The sequence below is a fragment of the Zootoca vivipara genome, chromosome 3 (genome assembly GCF_963506605.1).
Source record: "Zootoca vivipara chromosome 3, rZooViv1.1, whole genome shotgun sequence".
Lineage (NCBI taxonomy): Eukaryota > Metazoa > Chordata > Lepidosauria > Squamata > Lacertidae > Zootoca > Zootoca vivipara.
The window spans coordinates 119243684-119256475 of NC_083278.1; positions in this window are offsets into that span (position 1 = coordinate 119243684).

The following is a 12792-nucleotide window of genomic DNA, read 5'->3' on the forward strand; positions in this document are numbered from 1 at the left end:
AACTGTAGTTTAAGGGTGCAGGGAATTGTAGCTCTCTGAGGGTTAAACCATAGTTAGGACATAGTTAAGAAGAGAAGGCTGGATCAGGCCAGCGGCTCATCTGTTCTCACAACCAGATGCCCATCACTGCCTCCTGTGGGAGGGAGTTCCATAGTTTATGCACTGCGTGAAGAAGGACTTTCTTCCCAGGATTGTTTTTGGGAGTGGGGGTGGGGGCATGTGCTTTTAAATGTAACATAAAGGTAAAAGGTCAAGGACCCCTGGACGGTTAAGTCCGGTCAAAGGCGACAAAGGGGTTGTGGCGCTCATCTCGCTTTCAGGCCAAGGGAGCCGGCTTTTGTCCACAGACAACTTCTCCAGGTCATGTGGCCAGCAGGACTAAACTGCTTCTGGCGCAATGGGACACCATGACAGAAACCAGAGCGCACGGCAATGCCATTTACCTTCCCGCCACAGCGGTTCCTATTTATCTACTTGCACTAGTGTGCTTTCAAACTGCTAGGTTGGCAGGAGCTGGGACAGAGCAACGGGAGCTCACCCCATCGTGGGGATTCGAACCGCCAACCTTCCGATCGGCAAGCCCTAGGCTCTGTGGTTTAGACCACAGCGCCACCTGTGTCCCCTCACTTTTAAATGTATAGTATATGTGGCCCCAATGTTTTGCGCATCTGTGAAACTGGGCTCCAGTTCACAAAAGGCCACTTTCTGGCACAACCTTAAAGTGTTGCCTCTCTTTCCTCCTAGTGCCTCAGACGTCCCACGGAGGGTGTCGATTCTTGTGGGCCCCGAGTCAAGAGAGAAGCTGGTGAGTAAAAAGGGACCCTCAGAGGCAGGGCTGGACTCCGTGTGGGTTGAGCTGGGGCAGTGGAGGCGGCTGGATCCTGCCCCTGGCTGGCCAAACAGAGCCCCCCCCCAACCGCTGCCCTTCGAGTCAAAGGTTGAGTCCAAGGCACATTGCTGAAGACCAGAGAAGCACCTCCGACCTCCTTGCTTCCCTCTGCCCAGGCATGCGCCCCCAATCAAAACACCCACATTGCATAAGGTCTCACACAATCCTAGAAAAGGAAGGGACCCCGGGGGCCATCCAGTCCAGCCCCCTGCAATGCAGGCAGAACTTGGCGTCTCAAATTTCAGCTTTTTTTGCTGCTACATCACACGGTTGACTCATATGAAGGTTGTGGTCTGCTTGCTAAGACCCCTAGATCTTTTTCACATGGCGAGCCAGGTGTCCCCCATCTTATATTTGTGCAGCTGGTTCTTCCTGCCCAAGAAGTGCCAGATTTACGTATAAGCTAAAGAAGCTTAGGGCCCCACTCTCTTGGCCCCCCCAAAAAACATACTTCTTCTTAATTGTATTTCAGTTCAACAATCACTTTGATAAAATACTATTTTGTTATGTGCAAATGGCATTCGATGCCATAAAAATTGCCATATAGCATATATTCAACACAAAAAACCAGCAACAATTTGTTGTTGACAAAGGACAGCTGGACATAGAAAGGGCCCCATTCCCTTCAGGAGCTTAGGGCAAGGGTCAGCAAACTTTTTCAGCAGGGGGCCGGTCCACTGTCCCTCAGACCTTGTGGGGGGGGGGGCTGGACTATATTTTGGAGAGAAAAAAATGAACAAATTTCTATGCCCCACAAATAACCCAGAGATGCATTTTAAATAAAATCACACATTCTACTCATGTAAAAACACGCTGATTCCAGGACTGTCCATGGGCTGGATTTAGAAGGCAATTGGGCCGGATCTGGCCCCCGGGCCGTAGTTTGCCTACCCATGGCTTAGGGCCTCATCAAACCTACATCCAGCTCTGTGCCCAAGTGTCGAATATATGCGCGCACACACGCACAATGTATTAAAGCATGCAGGTCATTCATTACAAGAAAAACATCGAAGCCCCACCAGCCATTTCTTAAAAAGCAATCTGTCCCCCAAAGCCTGTTGCAATAAGAAGTGTTGCGCTGACTTACCCACGGCAGGGCCGGCGCGTCCATTTAGGCAAACTAGGCAGCTGCCTAGGGCACCCAAATGGAGGGGGCGCTGGCCAGCCTGCCTGCTGCCCCCCGGGGCCGCCTCCACTGTGCCCGTCACCTGTTGAGCGGCTTCAGGCTGCTATCCTGAGGTGCGTGTGTGCCTCTGGAGAGCGGCCTGAAGCCGCTCAACAGCTGTTGAGTGACAGGCGCGGAGGAGGCAGCCCCAGGCTCTTTCCCGGGGAAAGCGAGCGAAGAAAGGAGGCGAAGAGCGCACGAGAGCCGGGAAGCAACGGTGGAATGGTGCTGCTGCTGCTGCTGCAACGTCTCTGCTCCTTAGGGTCGCTGCTACAGCGCACGAGGGGCGATCGTGGCTTGTGGGAACTCTACCGGCGCCCCCCCTTTATAATGCCTTTTGCTGACGTCAAGGAAAAGGTGTAACAATTCCCCCTCCCCGCAAAAAGGAGCCCGGCGCTTTTTGATACCCCATTAAGCGCGCAGATCTGTTACCCCCCAAGTGAGGGGGTTGACATGTGTCTACAGAGGAAGCCCAGGGGCCACCCGGGGTGGGGGATGCTGAGGCAGGACCCCCCCCCTACAACTCACTGGCTCTGCTCTCATGGGGCAGAGGCGTTGTTCTGCCTTGTCCACGCTTGTCTGCTTTCTCCTCCAGGCCTGATCCGTGGCGCTGCCTACTTCAAGCTCTCCCCAGGGTCCTCCGCGCCCTTGGACTCTGTGGAGGTGCAGCAGTTCCTCCAGACCGTGAGCGTCCCCCGGGAGGTAGCTGGCACATCAAGCAGCATCGCCAGCCTGGACATCACTACCAGTGAGTAAAGGAAAGAGCCTCCTGGGGCTGTTCCAGAGTCACCTTCACAAACCATCTTGCTCTCTATCTGCTTCAAGCTTCTAGTCCTCAAGGGGTTGGGATTATTGTATCTTGACTCTATATCTCCAGGCTTGCCTTATCTGGTAAGATCAACTTCTGAGGCCCTTTTTTGTGTGCCTCCTTCATGAGAGGTCCGGAGGGTGGCAACACGATAACAGGGCCTTCTCTGCAGTGGCTCCCATTCTGTGGGATGCTCTCCCCAGGGAAGTTCGCCTGGTACCTTCATCACACACCTTTAGGCACCAGGCAAAAACATTCCTTTTTAACCAGGCCTTCAGTTGGTCTGATGGACATCCTGTTGTTGTTTAGTCGTTTAGTCGTGTCCGACTCTTCGTGACCCCATGGACCAGAGCACGCCAGGCACTCCTGTCTTGCACTGCCTCCCGCAGTTTGGTCAGACTCATGTTCGTAGCTTCGAGAACACTGTCCAACCATCTCGTCCTCTGTCGTCCCCTTCTCCTAGTGCCCTCCATCTTTCCCAACATCAGGGTCTTTTCCAAGGATTCTTCTCTTCTCATGAGGTGGCCAAAGTATTGGAGCCTCAGCTTCAGGATCTGTCCTTCCAGTGAGCACTCAGGGATGGTTTCCTTCAGAATGGATAGGTTTGATCTTCTTGCAGTCCATGGGACTCTCAAGAGTCTCCTCCAGCACCATAATTCAAAAGCATCAATTCTTCGCCGATCAGCCTTCTTTATGGTCCAGCTCTCACTTCCATACATCACTACTGGGAAAACCATAGCTTTAACTATACGGACCTTTGTCGGCAAGGTGATGTCTCTGCTTTTTAAGATGCTGTCTAGGTTTGTCATTGCTTTTCTCCCAAGAAGCAGGCGTCTTTTAATTTCGTGACTGCTGTCACCATCTGCAGTGATCAAGGAGCCCAAGAAAGTAAAATCTCTCACTGCCTCCATTTCTTCCCCTTCTATTTGCCAGGAGGTGATGGGACCAGTGGCCATGATCTTGGTTTTTTTGATGTTGAGCTTCAGACCATATTTTGCGCTCTCCTCTTTCACCCTCATTAAAAGGTTCTTTAATTCCTCCTCACTTTCTGCCATCAAGGTTGTGTCATCTGCATATCTGAGGTTGTTGATATTTCTTCCGGCAATCTTAATTCCGGCTTGGGATTCATCTAGTCCAGCCTTTCGCATGGGTATGGACATCCTATACCCTTTCAAAATTTGGCTCTTTGGGGGGGGGGTTGTTATTGGGTTGTTGTTTTTATTCTGATTATATATATTGTGGTTTTTATGTTGATCTTTTCTGTGAACTGCCCTGAGACCTCTGGGTATAGGGCAGTATATAAATTCAATTAATAATAATAACATGGGTCAGCAGTGTGATGCAGCAGCTAAAAAAGCCAATGCAATTCTGGGCTGCATCAATAGGAGTATAGCATCTAGATCAAGGGAAGTAATAATACCACTGTATTGTGCTCTGGTCAGACCTCACCTGGAGTACTGTGTCCAGTTCTGGGCACCACAGTTCAAGAAGGATACTGACAAGCTGGAACGTGTCCAGAAGAGGGCAACCAAAATGGTCAAAGGCCTGGAAACAATGCCTTATGAGGAACGGCTTAGGGAGCTGGGTATGTTTAGCCTGGAGAAGAGAAGGTTAAGGGGTGATATGATAGCCATGTTCAAATATATGAAAGGATGTCATATAGAGGAGGGAGAAAGGTTGTTTTCTGCTGCTCCAGAGAAGCGGACACGGAGCAATGGATTCAAACTACAAGAAAGATGATTCCACCTAAAACATTAGAAAGAACTTTCTGACAGTAAGAGCTGTTCAGCAGTGGAATTTGCTTCCAAGGAGTGTAGTGGAGTCTCCTTCTTTGGAGGTCTTTAAGCAGAGGCTTGACCGACATATGTCAAGAATGCTTTGGTGGTGTTTCTATCCACATTTTGTTCATCCACATTTTGCAGACACCATAGATTACTCATCTTATTCTACTATATGTTTATAACTCCCGTTAGTGCTAGTTGTGGGCAGGGTTAGGGTTAGGCTGTGAATCCTCAGTTGTCAGATACAGGTGAAACCCGGAAAATTAGAATATTGTCAAAAAGTGCATTTATTTCAGTAACGCAACTTTAAAGGTGAAACCAATATATGAGATAGATGCATGACATGCAAAGCAAGCTATGTCAAGCCTTTATTTGTTGTAATTGCAATTATTTGTTGTTAGGTGGGTCAATTATAAATGGGATGTAATTAATGAAATGTAATAGCAATGTTTATTTTTGTTTATTTTTGTATTATTGTAACTATTTGTTTTATTACTGTGGAATTTCCAAAAGAAAGCATTTGTAAAAATTAAAAGAAAAAGAAAAAATAGTAAGTTGCTGTGAGGGACGAGGGATACAGGGAAGTCCCTCCCATCTTAAGTTCCAGCCCATCCCCAAGCGCGGGAGAGAGTAAGGAGAGCTCTGCCTCCAGCGGAGAGTCAGGAAGTGGTGTCCGAGGCTCAGGCAAGGTTGTGGAGCCCATGCCTCAGGTGGGACAGGAAGTTGGACGCACAGGGGGGAGGCCAATTCCCCCAACTCCCGAATTGCGACGCAAACGTAGGGGGAAGAGGTTGGGTCTGCCAAAGCTGTGGTGCTGGAAGAAAACGCGCCAATCGCCATTCGGGAGTTCAGACACCTCACCTTAAGGATGCATTTTTACTGCTCTGAACACTGTAAATAATCAGCACTTAATAAAAACCTTAAAAGACCATGCTGGAGTCGTTACTCTAGAGTAGCCATACCAGGCCCTCTGACAGCAACTCCCGAATCTTTTTTTGGCTACTTTGGAGTGCAGCGATGAGCGCTCAAGAGGCTGAGCATTGGAGGCTGGAGGCCGAAGCAGCGAAGCAGGAGCTGCAGAACCTCACAGCGCACGCACAGCAGCAATTGCATGCCGCTCAGGAGGAAGCGCGAGGGGCGCAGGAGGAGCTGAACAAGCTGGTGGACCAGGTGAGGACAAAAGAGGAGACTGAGAAACAGCTAAGGGTGATGGTTTTGGACCTACAGAAAAAGTTGGAAGAGGAGAAAGCCGCTAGAGGTGGGGGGGTGCCCCAGCCGCAGCTAGTCCAAGTGAGAAGGGGACAGAGCCTAGTCACCAAGTTTAGCGGCGACCCTAGGGAGTACCTAGGATTCGAGACAGAAATAAATTATGCGCTGGAATTGCATGCAGCAGAATTCCCAGATGACGCGCACAGAGTCTCCTTTATCATAGAGCATTTGACGGGGGCCGCCCGAGAATGGGTAAGACCGCTCATCGCGCAAAAAAATCCTTGCATGAAGAACGCAAAATTATTTCTAGAAGCTTTAAAAATAATGTACGCTAGTGACAGTGAAATGGAGGCCACTAAAGAGGAGCTTCATAACTTAACACAAGGAAAATCGACAGTTAGGGACTACTGGGCGAGATTCACCATGCTGGTGCACAAACTGGGGTGGGATCTGCAAAGTGAGCCAGTGAAATCAGCCTTCTACATGGGTTTGCACGCAGACGTTAAGGATGAGCTGGCAAGAGGTCCCAAACCGCGAACTATGGATGAGTTAAGCAAAGCGGCGCTAGCGGTGGGGGTGAGACAGGAATCCAGATGGAATGACAAACAAGCGACGCGCGCAGCAAAACCTTGGTTCCCACGCTCCCAGGACAGACCACATCACCAAACCCCACCCCAGGGGCCGCCCCCACACCCGCCCAGGCCAAGCCCAGAGCCGGAACCGATGGAGATCGGAGGAGCGCGCGCGCGGGCTTTTCAAACCCCGGCGGCGCCAAGACGCAAGGAGGGAAGAGGCGGGAATTGCTTTCTCTGCAACTCCCCCCGGCATCGCGTCAGAGACTGCCCTCATCGCAGAGAGTGGCAAGGAAAGGCGGGAACGGTTGTACCTTCCCCAGCTGACGCAGCACCACAGCAGGGAAACGAGACAGCCTGGCTGCAGGAGACAAGGGGCAGCAGCCAGGCACAGTCAGCAGACAACAGCCCCCGCCCGCCCACCCGCACAGAGAGGAGCAGAGCCAGCCCACCCCTCCCAGAGCAGGAGTGGTTCTAGAAGTCACGCTCACGCTCCCAAATGGCTATCCCCTGACAGTCCTCGCCTTAATTGACAGTGGTGCCTCAGCCAACTTCTTCTCGAGAAACTTTGCGGAAGAGCACCAGATCCAACTTCTGCAGCTGGATTTTCCCCTGCACGTGGCCACTATTGACGGCAGAGAGCTGCTGGGAGGGGCCATCACGCATCAAACCCCCCCCATGAGAATGACGGTGGGAAGGCACTCAGAGACACTGGCTTTCAACGTCACAACCATCTCAGACCCCCCCATCGTCTTGGGCATGAGCTGGCTGACGCGCCACGACCCCTCCATAAGTTGGCACCAGAGATGCATCACTTTTGGATCGGACTTTTGTCTGGAACATTGCATGCAGCACCAACCAGGGGAGGGGCCTCCGATAGCCACGGTGGCCACCATGCACGTCAAGGGGGGTGAGGCAATACCCAAGCCGTACTGGGACCTGCAGGAGGTCTTCAGCGAAGCGGAGTCCGACCACCTACCCCCACACAGGCCTTTTGACTGCCAGATCAACCTGGTGCCAGGGGCAACTATACCCCCAGCCAAGCTGTACGCCATGTCAGATCAGGAACTGGAGGATCTGCGCGCTTTCATCGACAAGAACCTCAAGCGGGGGTTCATCAGAGAAAGCAAGGCAGCAGGGGGCAGCCCGGTCTTCTGGGTGGACAAGAAAGACACGCAACAGCGCCGTCTGGTGGTGGATTTTAGACGGCTGAATTCGGTGACAGAGCCAGTGGCTTTCCCCATGCCCAGAGTGGATGATCTCCTGACAGCGGCACGCAGGGGCAAGATCTTCACCAAGCTCGACCTAAGAGGGGCGTACAACTTGATTAGGATCCGGGAGGGTGATGAATGGAAAACCACGATGTTCACGCCTCTGGGCTCTTTTGAATATCTGGTGATGCCCTTCGGGTTGCAAGGGGGCTCAGCATGCTTCCAGGCCTTCATGCACCACGTCCTGGGGTCCCTCCTCTTCAAGAACTGCTTGGTCTTTCTGGATGACATCCTTATCTACTCCAATGACCCAGTGCAGCATGTGAAGGATGTCAGGGAGGTGTTGCAGCGCCTGAAGGACAACCACCTGTATGTGAAGCTGGAGAAGTGCAAGTTTCACACCAAAGAAGTGGACTTCCTAGGCTACAAGCTCTCAGACAAGGGGCTGGCGATGGACAAGGACAAGGTGCAGGCCATCCTGGACTGGCACAGCCCCAGGACGCGCAAAGATGCCCAACGCCTACTAGGCTTCGCGAACTTCTACAGGAAGTTCATCAAGAACTTCTCTCGCGTCACGGCTCCTATCACCGACTGCCTGAGAGGCAAGCGGAAGTTCCGGTGGACACCAGAGGCGCAAGCAGCGTTCGAAAGCCTCAAGAGGGTATTCGCTTCAGACCAGCACCTGTTCCACGTGGTGCAGGATGCGCCCCTACGCCTGGAGACAGATGCTTCGGACAAGGCTCTGGGAGCGATTCTGTTGCAACTGGACGCCAACAGAGAGTGGAGACCCTGTGCCTTCTTCTCCAGGAAGCTGACCCAGCCGGAACGCAACTACACAGTGTTCGACAGGGAACTTCTCGCGATCCACGCTGCGTTCCAGCACTGGCGACACTTCCTGGTGGGCGCCAAGCACCCCATCCAGGTGTGCACAGACCACAAGAACCTGGAGTTCTGGAGAACTGCCAGGGTGCTCAACCAGCGGCAGATACGGTGGGCAGAGTTCTTCTCGAACTTCAACTTCTCCATCCACTACATCCCGGGAGAGCAGAATGTCAGGGCGGATGCCCTCTCCCGCAAGCCAGAGTACATGGAGGAGGAGTTGCCACCGGCACCCAGGCATATTTTCCCCCCATCAGCATGGTCCTGCGGAGCAGCAGTGGTGAGCGAGGCAGAACTCACAGCACTGACAGCAGCTGATGAATTTGCCACCCGCATCTTCAGAGAACTGAGAGGGGGGGGGGGAGCAGGCCAAAGACTTTGAGGAAAGGAGGGGTTTGCTTTTTTACAAGGGAGCCCTGTACCTGCCAACCAAACAGCTGAGAGGTAAGGCCCTCAAGCAGATGCACGACAACCCAACGGCGGGTCATTTTGGAAGGGACAAAACCACTCACCTAGTCATGAGACACTTCTGGTGGCCAGGGGTGCGGGAGGATGTTCGGGATTATGTAAGGGGATGTGACACCTGCCAGCGAGCAAAGGTGGTCAGAGCGCCACCAGCAGGTTTGCTGGAGCCCTTAGCCACACCGCACAGGCCGTGGGAAGTAGTGTCCATGGACTTCATCACAGACCTGCCGTCGTCCAGGGGCAAGACCGCAGTGTTGGTGGTGGTGGACCTCATGTCCAAAATGTGCCATTTTATACCGTGTGCCAGGGCGGTCTCGGCAGAAGAGACGGCCAAACTGTTTGTTGACCACGTATTCAGACTGCATGGATTGCCTTTAAGGGTTATTTCGGATCGTGGCCGCCAATTTGTTTCCAGGTTCTGGCGGCGGCTCATGAACCTCCTGCAGGTGGAGGTCAGCTTGTCGACGGCTAGGCACCCGCAAACCAATGGACAGGCGGAGCGGGTCAACGCCATTCTGCAGCAGTACCTGAGATGTTACGTCAGCCAGAGGCAAACGGACTGGGTGGATCGCCTGCCACTGGCAGAATTTGCCTACAACAATGCGGTGCACGTCTCCACAGGGGTGTCGCCCTTTAAGGCCAACTACGGGCGCGACCTCAGATCTTTCCCGGAGAGGGAGGGGGAGGAGGAGGAAGAGGGCCCACAGGCAGAGGATTGGGCAGAGGACCTGGAGACGGTGCACCAGCAGCTCAGAGAACACTTGGAGAGGGCCAAGGAAGCGTACAAGAAGGGGGCAGATCGCCACAGGCGACCGGGAGAGGTCATCAGGGTGGGGGACAAGGTTTGGTTATCCTCGGAAGGTCTTCCCACCAGGGGGCGATGCAAGAAGTTAGCACCCAGGAGGCTGGGCCCCTTCACGGTCACGCAACAGGTCAACCCGGTAGCCTTCAGGCTAGCACTGCCGGAGGACATGAGAGTGCACCCAGTGTTTCATAGATCGCTGCTGTCGCCGTACAGGGAAAGTACCAGGTTCAGGGACAGCGATCAGCCTCCAGAGGGAGGAGGGGAGACGGGAAACGCCCGTCAGCTCAATGAGGCAACTGAGATTTTAGACTCAAGGAGAGGGGTGAGAGGGCTGGAGTACCTGATAGCATGGGAGGACACTCCGCCGTCCCACAATGAGTGGATACCGGCCACAGAAGTACCTGAGGAATTTTTAGTAGAAGAGTTCCACGCCCTGTTCCCCCACAGGCCCAAGCCCTGGCACATGGAAAGGGAGGGAGAGGGGGAGGGGCAGGAGGAAGGGATAGCAGGCAGCAGCTCTCCATGGAGATGGGAAGCGGAATTTGAGGACACGGAAGAAGAGGTGTGGGTTTCACCGAGGTCAACGACGTCAGAGGCAGGAGAGGACTGGCAGAACATTTTTACTCCCACCAGCTCTGACGCCACTGACTTCTTGGGATTCCCGTCTTCTCAGGGGGAAGGAGAAAGATCGCAGGATTGGGGGGAAATTTTTACACCCACAGGCTCGGATGCCACAGACTTCTTGGGGTTTCACTCGTCCCCAGCAAGCGGAGAGCCACTAGGAAGGGGGGGAGAGGAGCCTGGGAGGGGGATGGATGTGAGGGACGAGGGATACAGGGAAGTCCCTCCCATCTTAAGTTCCAGCCCATCCCCAAGCGCGGGAGAGAGTAAGGAGAGCTCTGCCTCCAGCGGAGAGTCAGGAAGTGGTGTCCGAGGCTCAGGCAAGGTTGTGGAGCCCATGCCTCAGGTGGGACAGGAAGTTGGACGCACAGGGGGGAGGCCAATTCCCCCAACTCCCGAATTGCGACGCAAACGTAGGGGGAAGAGGTTGGGTCTGCCAAAGCTGTGGTGCTGGAAGAAAACGCGCCAATCGCCATTCGGGAGTTCAGACACCTCACCTTAAGGATGCATTTTTACTGCTCTGAACACTGTAAATAATCAGCACTTAATAAAAACCTTAAAAGACCATGCTGGAGTCGTTACTCTAGAGTAGCCATACCAGGCCCTCTGACAGTTGCATTACTGGAATAAATGCACTTTTCGACGATATTCTAATTTTACAAGTTTCACCTGTATATATGCACATGAGTTTGAAGGGGGAAATGCAAATGTTGGAATTAAACAGCAATGGAACGTGGCAAGTATGCCTGTAACAATTCAGTTTAGAGCTTAAATGTATGCAAAACGACCCTTCACAGCGTTGCCTCCAGTGCCGTGACCTTGGCAGGTCTCTGTTCAGACTTTCATTGCTTTCAAAGCACAGAATCATAGAAGTGTTGAGTTTGAAGGGACCCCCAAGGGTCCTCTAGTCCAACCCCCTACAATGGAGGAATCTCGGCTAAAGCGTCCCTGGCTTAAAGCCCTCCAAGGAAGGAGAGCCCACCTTTCTCCTTCTCCTTCTCCTTCTTTTTCCCCCCCAGAGTGTGACCCCCGGCAGTGGGAGATGATGGTGTTTGGCTACAGCCGGAATTGCCGCTGTCTCCCTGGCTACCAGTACAGCGACAGCAACTGCTCTCGCTTCCAGGGCTGTGGGGGCCTCTTCCAGGCTGCGGCCTCCCTGGTCTTCTCTCCCCCTTGCGATTGCCTCCGCTGGACTTCCGAAGACCCTGGCTACTGCCTGCCGCTGCTGGAGGCGGCCACAGGTAAGCAAAACCCCACCAGGCCCCCTCCTCCTGGTGTGGCGGCGTCAGTACACTGCAATGCGCTCTGGGTGGGGCAGCCCTTGGGTCTCGCTTAGAAGCTCCACCTGGGGCAGAGTGCTGCGGGACTTCTGTCCGGGAACATAGGACCCCATTGTGAAAGCAGCGGCACCAGCTGCCCACTTACTACCCAGCCAGGTTCATGAAATAGAACCTTTGGTGTCAATGGCCTGGTCCGGTGGAACTCTCTGCCACTGGGAATTCAGCAGGCACCTTCTGTGCCAGCTTTTAAGTGCCTGCTGAGAACCTTTCTATTCCACCAGGCCTCCTTCCACAATGTCTCACGGCTGCCATAAGAAGTAAGACCAACCCTTTAGGCTCAGCATTGGGACTGATATTGTTTCCCATTGATAGCAGAGCTAACCTGGGAACAGGTACAACAGGTTGGCCTCTAATGATGGCAGAGAACAAAGGCAGGCCATAGAATCATAGAGTTCATAGAGTTCATAGAATCATAGAATCATAGAGTTGGAAGAGACCACAAGGGCCATCCAGTCCAACCCCCTGCCAAGCAGGAAACACCATCAAAGCATTCCTGACAGATGGCTGTCAAGCCTCTGCTTAAAGACCTCCAAAGAAGGAGACTCCACCACACTCCTTGGCAGCAAATTCCACTGCCGAACAGCTCTTACTGTCAGGAAGTTCTTCCTAATGTTTAGGTGGAATTTTCTTTCTTGTAGTTTGAATCCGTTGCTCCGTGTCCGCTTCTCTGGAGCAGCAGAAAACAACCTTTCTCCCTCCTTTATATGACATCCTTTTATATATTTGAACATGGTTATCATATCACCCCTTAACCTTCTCTTCTCCAGGCTAAACATACCCAGCTCCCTAAGCCGTTCCTCATAAGGCATCGTTTCCAGGCCTTTGACCATTTTGGTTGCCCTCTTCTGGACACGTTCCAGCTTATCAGTATCCTTCTTGAACTGTGGTGCCCAGAACTGGACACAATACTCCAGGTGAGGTCTGACCAGAGAATACAGTGGTACTATTACTTCCCTTGATCTAGATGCTATACTCCTATTGATGCAGCCCAGAATTGCATTGGCTTTTTTAGCTGCTGCATCACACTGCTGACTCATGTCAAGTTTG